Here is a 15,857-nt window from a genome sequence, read left to right as displayed (position 1 = left end):
AACACTTGAATCACTATTCCACATATTAAATACAAATATGGACTATCATTAGATGTAACTGGTCCTAGGAAACCGGAATTTTGCATTCTTGCATCTGAGCAAAGAAGAAGAAAAAATGCGCCTGTTATATTGCTTCCAAAACAGATCTCCAGAATGTCAAGACTTTTTGCCAAGATGGCTTGAATTGGTCAGAAATGAACGATAGGTCTTCTTTAATCTAGAAAAGATCTCATCAGACCAAGAAGATGTTCCTCCTCCCATCAACCTTTCATTTTTACTAGGCATAGTCCTTGCATCCTTGAACTTACTTTTAAGGAATAGTTTTAACATCCTGGTGAGCGTATTCTTAGCTCAGATCTAGTTTTGGCACTATTATGGAATATACACAACTCTGAACACTCATGAAGATGCCTTATACCAGTGGTGGCGAACCTATGGCACTCCAGATGTTCACGGACTACAATTCCCATCACCCCCTGCCAATTGGCCGTGCTGGCAGGGGCTGATGAGAATTATAATCCATGAACATCTGGAGTGCCATAGGTTCGCCACCACTGCTTTATACTGAACTAGTACAGCAAGGTCAGTACTGTTTCCTCAGACCGGCAGTTTAATCACCAGCGTCTCAGTTAGAGACTCAACACCTACGGTCTGGGCCTTTTCAACTGGGGTTGCTGGGGATTCAACCTGGGACCTTTTCATACAAAGCAGAGGTTCTTCCACCAAGTCACAGCCTTTCCCATATGATAATATACACTGTAAGGCAAAGCTTACAAGGGGATGTGGTGTGAAGTTGAAGCAGGGATTATGTATGTATATTCACAAATTGTATACTAATTAAGACTTTTGCTCTGTTATTAAAGAATGCTGGACCACCAGTGCTGTGAAACATGTTTTTTTTTTCAATTAAATTGGATTGAACATCTTGCCATGTAATTCATTTGTTCTCCATCTCATGGTGGAAAAACCTCAAACATATATATTTTTTCTATTAACCAATGAACCACTGTGCTGTGGCTCTTTTATAATTTTGACGTGGGCTTTGCAAGCTTGCTGCTTACTCTGGCCTGCCAGGGTCAGTGTCAAACGGGGCAAGAAGAACTCATTGTTGTGTTTTTAGGGGGAAATACTTAATCAAGGAATAATGATGCTGTGAAATTCACTGCCAGTGGATGATGTGATGTCCATCGGCAGAGATGGTTTTAAAAGGGGATTAGACAGACTCATTGAGAATATGTCCATCAATAGCTACTAGCAAAGGTCCACTGGCAGCTACCACCAAGATGACTAAAGGGAATCTTCATGCTCAGAGGCAGTTAGTCTCTGAATGCAAGTCAAAGGCTTGTATACCAGGGGTCTCCAATCTATGGCCCTCCAGATGTTCATGGGCTACAATTCCCATCAGACCCTGCCAGCATAGCCAATTGGCAGAGCATTATGGAGACCCCTGCTGAATACACTACTGGATGGCCCTCCAGGGCAACTAATAGGACTAATCCACAGGTGTCAAACTCGCGCCCCTCCATCATGCTGGCAGGGGATGATGGGAACTGTAGTCCATAACATCTGGAGGTCTGCGAGTCTGACACATGTGGTAGATATACCACTAGTCTGATCTAACAGGCCCCTTCTTATCTTATGATCTTGCATGCACCTGCATGCCATTTAAAAATCTGGTGCTCGGTTTCTGCACATGATGCATTTAGTGCACTAGAATCCCCAGATGGGTGTTGTGCTGCCATGCCAATGATCTATGCTTTGCATGTGCAATGGCATGATTTACCCAAGACACTGGTGGTGTACACAATTTTGAGGTAAGGGTAAACATGTGCTGTACAACAAACAGTTCGCCCCTTGTTCAAGATCTCAGTTTCCTTTGTTTACCTTGCTCTCTTAGCTCCACAGCGTTCTGTGTTTTACCAGTATCCCTAGAATAGTAGAGAAAGAGTTAGAAGGGCTTCATATTGCTGATGCGCTAGCTTTCTTGACAAGTTGGGAGACATCTATGTACCTATGAGATAGGGTGAGCTTAGGATATTTATGTACTGGAAAGTGAGCATTTTGGCATAATAGTATGATCAAGAGCAGGTGGTCTTGTTACTCACGACAGATGGTAAGAGTAGTGTTTACATCCCATTACTCTGTGAGAATACAACTCTGCCCCCGCCCCCCTTCCATGTTGTGGTTTGCATTTACTTTGCAATCTAATTCTACATGACACTATGAAGACCGAAAGAATATCCACGTTAAATGTAATTAGGTTAATTTTTCACGCACTCAGCATGAAGGCAGATGGGATATTCTGATACACAGCAGGACAAGATCACTGCTTCAGCACTTTAAGAATCTGTCGAAAATAATTAATAATCTCATGTTGGGGGTAGAAGTCATGGTGACCTTAGGCTAGAAAGAGTGGTGTGGAGCCGAAGTCTTGCTGATTAGTCATGTCTGTTTCTGTGGTTTGCAAGAACCTCGCTCTTGGTGGAATTATTCTGGGAAATGAATAGTGAGGTTGGTTTCCGAAGGAACCCGTGTTGGGCTGCAGTAGAACAGTTAGATTTGACTCCAGTAGCACCTTAACGACCATCAAGATTTTTGGGGGTATGATCTTCTGAGAGTCAAAAGTCTGACAAAGAGAGTTTTCTGTTGTCTCTGATGGACTGCAGGACTTGAATCTCACTATTGAGGACTTGTTTATCTGCTGCTTCCATCACCAACACTTATTACAGTCGAAAGGCTGGCCAACAGCACAATTTACATGCAAATGTAAAATTTAATATACAAAGATTAAAACGTGTAGCTTTATTTATAGTGTAATTAAGTACACATAAAAGTTATTAGAAGTTTTGCGATATCTGCTTTCTTGTGGGTTGAAACGCATCTGGTCAATATTAGCAACAGCTTATGTGCTATCAGCTCAATCTTATGTGCTATTATTGTGTTTTGTGGTGTTATTAGAGATGCAACTCCTGGATTTATGTTTCCTTTGAATTCCCACAATTTTAAGTGGTTGTAAATGTTTTTAATATCACTTGTAAGTACAGTTTAATAAAAATATTTTATATACTTAAGGTTTTAATATTCCCTCAGCTTTTCTCGACCCTTTGGTTCCTGGCTTATTTTATAGGGTGGGTTTGTGTTTCTCTTAGTTTGTGAATTTTTCTGATAGGCGCCATCATATTCAAAGATAGACATGTGCTGGATATGAAAAATAATTAATTACAAAAGATGGGAAAGTAGAAATCTTAGGGTAATGTTTCAAGAAAGGAAATCAGATAGTTCATGCAGAGGAAGAAACATATGAACAAATAATTTTTTTGTTTATAAAAATGTAGATATGGAGAAATATTTAACAGAAGTACGAATTGAAAGATTCACATCTGAGAACAGAAGAATTCTAAACCAAGTAGTAACAATTCAAGAAATTATGCTATTAAAAAGTCAAGAAGGACAAAAACACCTGAGCCAGGTGGTCTTACAGCAACTTATTATAAATGCTTTGAAGAAATGCCCTTACAAAAAAGTGATAAATGAAATACAAGAGAGCAAGAATATATATGGCAAGAAGCAAACATAACTTTAATATAGAAAAAAGGGCATGGCCCATTATTACCACAAACATATAGACCAATCTCATTACTAAACAAAGAAAATGTATTACGGACTTAATCCAGCAAAATCAAATGCGAGATATATGAAAGATATAGTGAATGCAATTGAATATTCAAAGAGAAAGAGAAAGAACAGCATTTTGTTAATGGATGCAGAGAAAGCTTTTGACAGTGTCTCTTGGAAATTTCTATTGAAAGTCTTACAGAATATGAATTGTGGAACGTAATTTTTAAATTGGATGTAGAGTACGGTAGTTATACAAAACCGCAAGCAATAATTTCAATAAATGGATCTTTAACAGAAAAAATTGAAATAGCAAAAGGAATAAAAAAGGTAAAATTAAAAGCTACTGTTGATGTATCAGTAACAAAACCAAATATCTATTTGAAATAAATAATGAAACAAGTAAATAGATTTGGAACTTATTCTGGATATAAATTGAATAAAAAGAAGACAAAGATAATGTTATTAATGGCAACCAAGGCAGAAAAAATAACCAAATGTGTTGTTACAAAAAACAAATAAGATATTTACAAAAATAAAACAAAACAACAATCTCCACAAAGATTTGGACAAATGTCAAGGAAGATCTTCAAAGATAGGGAAAGTTAAGAATTTCCCGGTTAGGAAGAATTTCTGCATTTAAAATGAATATATTACCAAAGTTGATTCATGTTACCAATTTATATGGATGAAAAGACTTTTTAAAGTGGCAGAAAATGAAAAACAATTTTATGTGGAGTGTAAAGCAGAAAAGAGTAAGATGGGCAGCCCCATCTGGGGGTGGGTGTTGACTCCTCCTCTGAGCCAGCCTGGGTGCCCATCCAGTGCCCACCCCACCAGCTGAAGGAAGAAATGCATTGGCAGGAAGGGTTACTTACCCCGGCAGGTGGGTCTGCATGGTTCTGCGATGCCTGACCCGGAAGCTGCTATTCCAGCCCCGGCCCACCAACCCAAAACAGTGCGCCAGCATGGCCTGGTGCCTTTTGGAGGGGCTTGGTTGGCACCAGAGCAGCACCGTCCCTGCCCACCAACCTGATCTGGATCGGGTTGTTAAAATATTACAAGGAGAAAAAGAGGAAGTTTAGCAGTACCAAACATGAAATTATACCATCGAGCTGCCACACTACTGCAGGGTCAGGCAGCATTATCAATCCAAATCAAAGGCATGTGAAACTGAAAGCAATTGACACTAAAGAAGGAATACATAATTATGTATGGGTTCGTTGTTGTCTTCTTATCCATATGTCTTCTCTGACTCCCGTCTCCTTTATCCAATTCTCATAACTTGTCCATATCTTCATTATTTCATTCTGTTTTTCTTGCCATGTTTTATTCTTTGATAATATTTCAAAAAGTCTAATGTCACTTGTTCCCATATATATTCCAACCATTTCTGAATCGTCCATTTTTTCTTATTTTTCCATCCAAACGCTATCACGGCATGTATTGCTCTAATCAACGTTTTAATCAACGTTTTAATCAACGTATTTCTATATTGTATATCTATTTTTTCATCATCAATTATTCCCATAAATAATAGATCATTTCTTAATTTCACTTTATTTTCCACCAATTTCTCTATCCATAGCAATGCCTTTTCCCAGAATCTTTTTACTTCTTTGCATCCGTTTGTGGGTTTTTAAAACATTTTAGTGCTTTTTGGGTTTTTGGCCTGCAGGGGGCACATTGTGTGGGCTAGCGGCACCAAACTTTCAGGGATTGTTTGGGGGACTCTCCTGATGATACTACCCGGGTTTGGTGAGGTTTGGTTCAGGGGGTCCAAAGTTATGGACTCCCCAAGGGGGTGCCCCCATTCTCCATTGTTTCCAATGGGAGCTAATAGAAGATGGGGGCTACACCTTTGAGGTTCCATAACTTTGGACTCCCTGAACCAAACTTCACCAAACCTGGGTGGTATCATTAGGAGAGACTCCTAAAGATACCCTGAAAGTTTGGAGTCTGCCATCCCCAACCTCGGAAAGCTGCTTTTATAAGCGCTAGGCCAGGGGCGGGGCTTGGGGGCGTGGCCATGCCCTAGGGGCTGGTGGGGCTGTGGCCCCACCCCCGAACCCCCCCATAAAAAATCTATACCTACGTCTCTGGCTCTGGGCCATGGAGATGGCCTGAGGAGTGGGGAGGGGTGGGGGGAGCGATTATCCACCCCCCTGCGCCTGTGCTCGGGGCGTTTGTCCCTGCCTTGTGCTAGTTAGGAATTCCAGGAAGGGAAGTTATTTGGCATGGAAGTGAAATGGAAATCCGGGCAGCAATTTAAATTGGGATCGGGACCTCTTGGCATGTCCCTGGGAAGCTGATGTTGGGAACTGCACGAGGTGTTCAGAAAATCAGTTTGCAAATAGATGTGAGAGTGTTTTGCCCCATGGCGGTTGATGCCGATAGTGTGCCGAGCTTCCTTCCAGAATAGTATGTACATTTTAAATGTAAATTAGATGGAGAGAAGCAGCCACAGATGCAAAAGAATGTGGTTCTTGTGATGCTCCCTTTGTTGCTGCAAGGTAAGAAAGCTCTCAGATGTGGGTTCTGCTACTTTTCACTTGTGAACTCATGGCCTTTTTTTTTCTGGGGGAGGGATACCTCCCTCTGATTCTTTATAAAGAACAGACGGCACTAAACCTTCAAGTCAGAACTCTGTTCAGTGTCGTACTGTCTGAGCCAGTTTTATCTTCGCATCTGAGTGTTAACTTCCTCAACAGTCTGACTTTGTGCTACCTACGGTGGTAAAAATCTTTCGTCTTTTTCATCTCAAGTCTTTACTTCCCTCTCTCTCCTCAGTCATAGAGAAAGTGCAGATGGAAGAATCGTTTCCCGCCATTCCTCTTTATCACCAGGTTAGAAGCTTGGATAAAAAGTCTGTCTGTCTGGGCTTTTCAAAGATGTATGAAATTGGTATGAGAGGGGCTTCCCTCCCCTGTAGTGTGTGGACTTGACTTTTCCCCTTCTGGTGAAACATCATGGAAAGGTTTGGGTAACAATGCCCCCCCCCCCCAGGTGCAAAACCTGATTACTGAGAAGTAGTAGTGGGCTTAGTGTAAAAACCATGAGCGTCAATCCTTGTTTTTCATCATTTTTAGCTCTCTCCAGGGGAAAAAATCCCCTTCTTAATTGTTTCCAGCTTTATTTATTTTTTCAAAAGCCATCTGTTAGTGTTTGGGATCTTTGCATTATGCTTTCTAGAGCAGTAAGCGTGAACATATTCAACCAATGCGCACCTGGGCACTGTTCAGAATTGTGCCAAATAAGACCTGATTGTGTGGGCTATCTTTGGAAAATTCAAGTTTAAGTGGGCAAAAGAGAAGGTGTCAAAGACCTGGTCTGGACTTTGGAGTGGTAGCAACACTGAGCTGTGGGCTGTGAACCAGAATGGCAAACACCATTTTTTTAAATTTTATTGAACAAAAGAAGTAAAACACCACTTTAAAACATAGCAGTGAACACAACATCAAGGTCCAGTTCCGTTAGAACACTATAAAACAACAAAGATAAATTAGGTGAGTGGGCTAAGAAATTAGGTGATAAATTAGGTGAGTGGGCTAAGAAATGGCAAATGCAGTTCAATGTAGCAAAATGTAAAGTGATGCACATAGGGGCAAAAAATCCAAACTTCACATACACGCTACAGGGGTCAGTGCTATCAGTCACAGACCAGGAAAGGGATTTGGGTGTCTTAGTGGATAGTTCCATGGGAATGTCAACTCAATGCATGGCAGCTGTGAAAAAGGCAAACTCTATTCTGGGGATAATTAGGAAAGGAGTTGATAATAAAACTGCAAGGATTGTCTTGCCCATATATAAAGGCAGTGAAGATGCTGACCGCACTTGGAGTACTGTGTTCAGTTCTGGTCGCCACATCTCAAAAAGGATATCGAAGAGATAGAAAAAGTGCAGAGAAGGGCAACGAGGATGATTGAAGGATTGGAGCACCTTCCTTATGAGGAGAGGCTGCAGCGTTTGTGACTCTTTAGTTTGGAGAGGAGACGTCTGAGGGTGGATATGATTGAAGTTATAAAATTATGCATGGGGTAGAGAATGTTGACAGAGAGAAATTTTTCTCTCTTTCTCACAATACTAGAACCAGGGGGCATTCATTGAAAATGCTGGGGGGAAGAATTAGGACAAATAAAAGGAAACACTTCTTCATGCACCGTGTGATTGGTGTTTGGAATATGCTGCCACAGGAGGTGGTTATGCCACTAACCTGGATAGCTTTAAAAGGGGCTTGGACAGATTTATGGAGGAGAAGTCAATCTATGGCTACCAATCTTGATCCTCCTTGATCTCAGATTGCAAATGCCTTAGCAGACCAGGTGCTCAGGAGCAGCAGCAGCAGGAGGCCATTGCTGTCACCTCCTGCATGTGAGCTCCCAAAGGCACCTGGTGGGCCACTGCGAGTAGCAGAGAGCTTGACTAGATGGACTCTGGTCTGATCCAGCAGGCTAGTTCTTCTGTTCTTATGTTCTTAAGACTTAAGTTACACACCAGAAAGAAATCCTTGCAGGCAAAATGTATTAGATATCTTCAGTACATGTGCAAAGTTCCAGCAGAATTTTCAGCAGACTAGAGGACAAAAACATAGAAAAAGGAAGTAGAAGTAACTGTTACCATTGAAGAGCTAGTTCACGGTTTAGACTTCAACTAGTTGCTAACTGACCAGTTCCAGCTGGTTGGAATTAATGAAAATGATTCCATGTATCCTAACAAACCATATAGCCTTAAAGTATAGGTGTCAAACTCACGGCCCTCCAGATGTTATGGACTACAGTTCCCATCATCCCCTGCCAGCATGATGTATGAAATGCATGATGCTGGCAGGGGATGATGGGAATTGTGGTCCATAACATCTAGAGGGCCACGAGTTTGACACCTGTGCCTTAAAGGAATAGTACACTCATTTCCAGTTACTAACACCTGCTTTTTTCCAGTTACGAACACCTGCTTTCTGAGCTCATGAGAAAGGCAAAAGGATTTTTTTCTAGGCCTTCAGCAAACAAATTGAATTCTCTCTTGACACAATATATTTTTTATTTTCACTGTTTCAAGATAAGCGTGGTTACTCATTCTACGTATATGAATGCATTGTAGGCAGTTGGGGGAAAATGCATACCACTAGGCAGACATTTTAAAGCATAAATTGGAAGAAGCTGTGGTATCCTGAGGATTGGAAGATATGTTTTAGGGACAGGCTAACACTGTTATGAGACCTAAGGGATTTAAAATCTCCTTTCGCTGTTGGTGTTTCTAAGCATCACAGTTAAATATTTGATATTACTAGGATCCCTGGTTCTCTGGGCACAGCAAACTCCTCTGTTGAGAACAGCCTTCAGGTATGATGCCGAACTGACCGTTGATGTGTGTTCCATTAAGTTGTAGCTGACTCATGGTGACCCTGTAGGGTTCTCAAACCAAGACACTAATAGAGATGGTTTAACAATGCCTTTCTCTGCATAGTGACCCTGGAATTCCTTGGTATCCTCCCATCCAAACCCAGGCCTTTCTTAGCTTCCAAGATCTAATGAAACTGATTTACTCTGGGACATCCAGGTCAGGGCTACCATTAATACTGTGATGGCTTTATCATTGTGTCTACAGAGTTATGTAGCAGGCTGCATTATTTGGCCAAAGATTGAGAACTCTTACCCTTTCTGCTGGATTTCTGAACAGGTACAGAAGTATCAAATTGTCTGTGCCTTTGATAAAACAGTATTGATGACCCAGACTACCAAGTGGTCACATATACTAGGGCAGTGGTGGCGAACCTATGGCACGGGTGCCAGAGGTGGCACTCAGATCCTCCTCTGCGGGCATGCGGGCACAGAGTTTGTCATATGATAATAATGTAATAATTTCAGGGAGATTATTAGCTTTAAACCTAAGACCTAGTTTTGGGGAAGCAGTGTAGGTAACCCTGTTAAGCGCTGTTAAACCTTACTGATTTTCATAGGAAGAATGAAAGCGTGATCTGGGAGTAAGCTCAGTTGCTGGCAATGGGGTTTGCTTCTGAGTAAACCCTCCTAGGGTCGTGATTCACCCGTTTGAAGCATTGCACAGTTGCTTCAAAGCAAAGCCACCGACTACCACCAAGCTTACTCCCGAGTAACGCGCGCCTTGGAGCCAACCGTTTTTTCTATACTAAAACCTCAGTATTCAGGTTAAATTGCCGGGTTGGCACTTTGCAATAAATAAGTGGGTTTTGGGTTGCTGTTTGGGCACTCGGTCTCGAAAAGGTTCACCATCACTGTACTATGGCAAGTCCTGATTTTTCACCTGTCTTTTACAGGCTGTCCTTCCATTCTGATAGGACTGAGTGCTTAGAATATTCCTGGTAGTGATTCATTAGGGAGGGACTGTAATTCCATGGTAGGACACTCATGCAGATTGGCATCTCCAGATTTTTTTTTAAATGAGAAGGGCAATAGCTTAGCTTTGCATGCATCCCTTGGTTTGCAGGGTTGGAAAGAACCTCTGTTCTGGAGAGGTGCTGCCAGTTACCATAGATGATGCTGGGCTGGATGGACCAATGGTCTGCTGCAGCATGTGACAGAAGTGTTTCCGCACTCCTACATTCCTGCTGAGTGACCTTGGGCTAGTCACAGTTCTTCGGAACTCTCTCAGCCCCACCTACCTCACCAGGTGTCTGTTGTGGGGTGAGGAAGGGAAAGGAGCTTGTAAGCCACCTTGAGTCTTCTTACAGGAGAGAAAGGTGGGGTATAAATCCAAACTCCTCCTCCTTCTTGAAATGCTGGCTCTTGTACCTCTTAAACATGTGTAATCTTTTTGATCACACGTTACCACAGATACTTGTGTGATGAGTTTATCCACTATATTTAAACCCTGCTTTCTGAAATACAACTCCAGAAATTAAGGTGGTGACTGAAATGTGTTGTTATCAGCTATGCGGTGTGGCATATACTGTTCTGGAATCCTAATCCAGAAGGCAGGGTATAAATATAGTGAATAAACTCATCACACAAAAACCTGTGGTAACTAGTGTTCAGATTAGTAATGCTGTAATTTCATCCCTGCTGTCTGTTTTGAAAGTTCCTTTTTGGAGGTTTCATCCATGTCAAATACAACCATCCAGTTGGTAGAGATGGCATATTGAGATTACTTTTTAGAGTGTTTTACCAGTTTTGTCATTATCATGAGTAGGCACCTTGGTCAAATTAATAATTTGGGGGTTTGCAAGTTATCTGTTCTAGCAATGCTTTTGTGAAGTTAACGCTGGCGTGGGGGTCAGAGTTTCTTTTGTCCTGGGGGAGGATGTGTATGGGAGGACCATGAGTGCTGTATTATCTGTTGTGCAGGAACATGTTTATGAAGATGAGCATTTTTATTTGAACAGCTAAAGGCACAGCTAAAGGCCCCCCCCCACGCCCCCACACTGGCATGTGCCCAGTGCATCACGCACCCTCTTGGCACTACGCCACTGTTGGCAGCTGATTGTGTGAACAGGCCCTGTTATGAAGAACTGCACTTATGTTTTACAATTCCCTGAGCCCAAATGGAGAAAGGTGTCTTTTAAATTCAATAAATAATAACAAAATATTTAAGGTGAGAGGAAAGTTTTCTTTCCAGTACTAATCTGCCATGACTCATTCACACCTGCCCCAAAACAAAACTGTTACATTTCAAGTCACATGTGGTGAAAGGGCTTCTGTTATGTCTAACATTTCACTTTTTGGATAACTCACTGCAACGTTTGGTGAACAAGTGATGTATGTGTATGTAGCTCTCAGAGCTCTCTCAGCCCCACCTACCTCACAGGGTGTTTGTTGTGAGCGGGGGAAGGGCAAGGAGATTGTAAGCCCCTTTGAGTCTCCTACAGGAGAGAAAGGAGGGATATAAATCCAAACTACTCCTCCTCCTCCTCCCCCTCCCCCTCCTCCTCTTCTCCTTCTCCTTCTCCTTCTCCTTCTTCTTCCTCCTCTTCCTCTTCCTCTTCCTCTTCCTCTTCCTCTTCCTCTCCTTCTCCTTCTCCTTCTCCTTCTCCTTCTTCTTCTTCTTCTTCTTCAAGCCAGCACTGAGTCACAACGGAACATGGAGGCAACTTTGAGGTATCAAAATCACAGTTGTGTGGTACTTCTAAAGACTAACCTGTACAATATATTAGCATAAGGTTTCTGCAAACCCCAAGAACTCCCTGCTTCTAGCTTCTCAGTAGGTTCCACAAAGAGGGGTTGTGACTCACTGGTAGAACATCTGATTTCCGTGATCTCAAGTTCAGTCCTTAGCTTCTCCTGTTAAACAAATCAGACACGAGGTGACGCGAAAGACCCGAGACCCTGGAGAGCTGTTACCGGTCGGAGAAGACAATGTTGACTTTGTTATACTGGTGGAATGACTCGGTGCAAAACAGCTTAATATATCAGAGGCAGGAAATCAGGTAATTTTTACAATGCCCCTGATATTAGTCTTGCTAACTGAATGGATGGCATATGAATTGATGGCATAAACCCCGCCGTGGATGTAAAAAGATCAGCACTACACTCTTTAAAAAATATAAAAAAGCAAGTCCAGTAATTCAAACACAGTCCTGGGTGCTGTCATTCAGACCCACCAAACCGTAGAAAGCCATTTTTTTTAAAAAAAGCAGGGAAAACGCTGAGAATCTGGATGTGATGCTAACGGTTTGGGTCATGAGTTTTAAACGATTCTTGTGTTGTGGATATGCCACCAATCGAGCTTTTGTGGTTTGGATAAAAAGGGATTAAAGAGTTTAATCTCTGCCCACTCTGCAAAATACTTCTTTGTATGCGCGGCGTGGTTTGCCATGCCACAGGTATTTTGAAATTAGTCTGCGAACAATTAAGAATTCCAGTGAAGGCCGACTGACCCCTTTATGTAAAACGGCTTTGACGGCTCGTGCTGAATATGCAAGTCTGAGCTGTTGTGTTCCATAGTTGTGCTAATCTGGCTGTTGGAGAAAAATCTTTGTGAACTGAGCAGGCGTGACACGTTTTTTCCCCTTCATACCGTGTTTTCCCGAAAATAAGACAGTGTCTTATATTAATTTTTGCTCCCAAAGATGCGCTATGTCTTATTTTCAAGGGATGTCTTATTTTTCTGTGTTCTGTTTGTCGGGCATGCTTCCAAACAAAAACTTTGCTGTGTCTTACTTTTGGGGGATGCCTTATATTTCATGCTTCAGCAAAACCTCTACTATGTCTTATTTTCTGGGGATGTCTTCTATTTGGGGAAACAGGGTAGTATAATGTTTTATTGGTTTAATGTATTGTCGAAGTCTTTCACAGCCGGAATCACTAGGGTGTTGTGGGTTTTCTGGGTTATATGACTGTGTTCTAGTAGCATTTTCTCCTGTTTTTTTGCCTGCATCTGTGGCGGGCATCTTCTGATCGAAGATGCCAGCCACAGATGCAAGCAAAACATCAAGAGAAATACTGCTAGAACACGGCCATACAGCCCGGAAAACTAGCAACACCCTAGTTTTATGGGCTTGTTTAATAGTATAAAGATTCTACCCTTGGGGAAAGTGGTGGGGCATATGGGTATGAAAACAGGTAGGCTGAACAGATGGCAGGTGCCTGGGATTCAATCTGGGACCTTCTGCAGGGAACGTCTGTCTGAACGTAGAAGCAGCACAGGCAAGATAAAAGTGAAGGAGAGAGCTCAAAGTTTGATGAAGGATCGGTGAGAGTGGGCTAGGCAGGAAAGAGTTAATCCGTAGGTGCTCTGTTCAGCAGAGGGAGAAAGTTATGGGAAGGCAAAGCATATGCTTTGCATGGTGAAACCCTGGCATCTCCAGTGGAGAAGACCTCTTGCGAGTCCTATCTTCTGCTGCCAATGTAACAGCTCCCACCATATAAGTACAAATATTTGAGAAGCTGGAGAGCTATTGCCAAAATAAACATGACCGGGCTCAGTGGGTTGCTGCTCTTTCACGTGTTGGTGGAAAGTGGCTTCAAGCTACAGCTGACTTGTGGCACCACCATAAGGTTTTCCAGGCAAGAGATGAAAAAGGTTTGTTTTGCCACTGCTTGCTTCTGCACAGCGGCTTTGATTTTCCTTGGTGGTCTCCCATCCACATATTAACCAAGAGCAACCCTCCTTATCTTCTAAGTTCTAACAAGACTGGGCAAGCCGGGGTCATCCATCACGCCGATTCACACATTACATTAATGAATCCCAGGTTTGCCACTGCGTGTACATTCAACATGGTGTTTTGGCCAATCTCAGTTCTCTGATATCTGAGCCTATAGGATATGCAGGTGTCAAACAATTCTTTATCACACTTATGCTTTGTTTTCAACTGTGAAAACGTAATATATGAAGTGAGCTTATGTATAAGGCAACCCTGTACTCACCTCTTTTCATAAATGGGTACTGAGCGGAAAGGGTGGAAAACTGGCTGAGAGAATGGGCTTTTACGTGGATGAGTATTTACAGTTGTTAACTTTGTGTCTCCTGTGACAGAGTGCTTTATACTCTACCCCAGTGTGGATCTTCAGAGAATGGTGGTCCCTCGCCGCTCAATGATGCGGCTGGCCTCCAACATGCATCACTTATGCTTGTGGTCCCTGGCCCCATTTGCTGGTGGTCCCTGGCCCCTCGATGATGCGGCTGGCCTCCACTCGGGCCAGGGCCTTTATGGCCCTGGCCCCTGCCCGGTGGAACGCTCTTCCTCCAGCTCTCCATGGCCTGTGGGATCTTGGTGAGCTCTGCAGGGCCTGTAAGACCGAGTTGTTCCACCGGGCTTTGGGGGCCACTGATTGCGCCCCCTTTCTGTCCCCTTTACATCTTGGGACTTTTAACATCAATGCAACCCACTGTTTCCCCCTCATTGGGAGGGTTTTTACTGAAAGTTTTTAATGTCGGACACCAGGAAGTATATTTGGAACGCGGTATTTAATGGGTTTTAGTGATTTTATGGTCCATGGAGCCTACATTATTTATTTATAATTTATAATTTTTTTGCTCCATTTGTTTGTTGTTTTGTTCTGATGTTCGCCGCTCAGAGCCCTTTGGGGAAGGGGCAGTATATAAGTTGGATGACAAAATAAAAATAAAATGATAAACGAAGAATCAAATAAAAACACTCTTCGTGGCACGTTCCTTACTCTGGTGTTTCCATACATATTATCCTGTTGATCCTCGTCTGCAAAATGTGGATGCAATCAGTCTGATCTTACTGGAGCAGTATTATTTCCCTAAAATTACTGCTCAGGGTAAACGTGAACCTGACAATTACAGCTGGACTGTGTGTCTTCTTAGGCGTAATTTTTTTTTCAAAAGCAGTGTTGTGCTTTCAAGCAAATAACCAGCCCCCATCTTACCAGGGCTTCTGTTTTGTCGACATGAATTATTAACTGGTTCTGCATGTCTTGTTGAAAACTAAATAATTCTTGCTCTGATAAACAAGGTACCTTATTATGCACGCAGCTGCCTGTCTCTGCTGCTTATCGTAAACCTGCTGCGGGAGGTACCTGTAGATTGTGATGCACTTAGCACATTTCCGGAATGGGGAGACATGTGTTTACACTGAGGTTAAGTGGACTCATCTCCATATAAGTTCAAATCACTCCGCTGCAATCCTCAAGCAACTATTTTTATGACTTCTCTTTCCTCCTGAGCTTTCCCTTTATTATGCTTTCATTGTATGGAATCATGGTCACTGTCCATCCTGTAGAGCAGACACACAGGTTTTGCTATTATGTATGGCACTTTTGCTGTGGTGTAGCTACCTGGGCGGATGCCGCTGGGGTCACGGGGGAGTGGAAAATCTCCCCCACACCCCTCGCCTCGCCCCGCCCCGCCCGGCCAGGCCCAGTGGAGGCTACTGCCAGGTGCCCCTGCCCAGCCCCACCCCGCCAGGGCTGACAGAGGCCACTGCACGCGCCCCAGCCTGGCCCTGCCGCTGGCTAAGGTAAGGGGGGCCCGGGGGCCCAGGGGGGTGGGGGTGGAAAACGAGTCTGCCCCAGGCTCCATTTTCCCTAGCTACTCCCCTGCGTCTTTTGACTTTGCTGCCTAAGTCACCTTCTTCTTTCTCAACATTGTAAATTTATAGCCTTTCCTGTCTATCTGCTTTGACAAAAAAAACCCTCTGCACTTTCACCTTGATGATGGCAACCTACTCCTTGACTGCTGGTCCATTTCCTTCTCTGCAGAATCAGAATCATAGAATCAAAGTGTTGGAGGGGTTTGTAGAGGCCATCTAGTCCAACCCCCTCCTTGATGCATCACTGATAAGTGTTTGTCTGGCTGCTGCATGA

General features: G+C 42.9%; 1 protein-coding gene across 5 annotated transcripts in view; it reads left to right on the top strand.

The window, feature by feature from the left end:
• The window catches only part of PDZD2 (PDZ domain containing 2), a 309,977-nt gene that overhangs the window by 16,262 nt on the left and 277,858 nt on the right, over nt 1-15,857 (top strand). The window contains exon 1 of one of the 5 annotated variants that reach the window (XM_048503182.1): nt 6,404-6,461. The exons of the other annotated variants lie outside the window; for them this stretch is intronic. The gene's annotated coding sequence lies outside the window, so the exon portion shown is untranslated. Of the gene's footprint in view, nt 1-6,403; nt 6,462-15,857 lie in introns of those variants that run through there. 5 annotated transcript variants of the gene reach the window in all.

Source organism: Sphaerodactylus townsendi, linkage group LG07 (assembly GCF_021028975.2).
Source record: "Sphaerodactylus townsendi isolate TG3544 linkage group LG07, MPM_Stown_v2.3, whole genome shotgun sequence".
Lineage (NCBI taxonomy): Eukaryota > Metazoa > Chordata > Lepidosauria > Squamata > Sphaerodactylidae > Sphaerodactylus > Sphaerodactylus townsendi.
The sequence above is the reverse complement of the archived record's forward strand: the minus strand, read 5'-3'. Positions and strand labels throughout refer to the sequence as shown.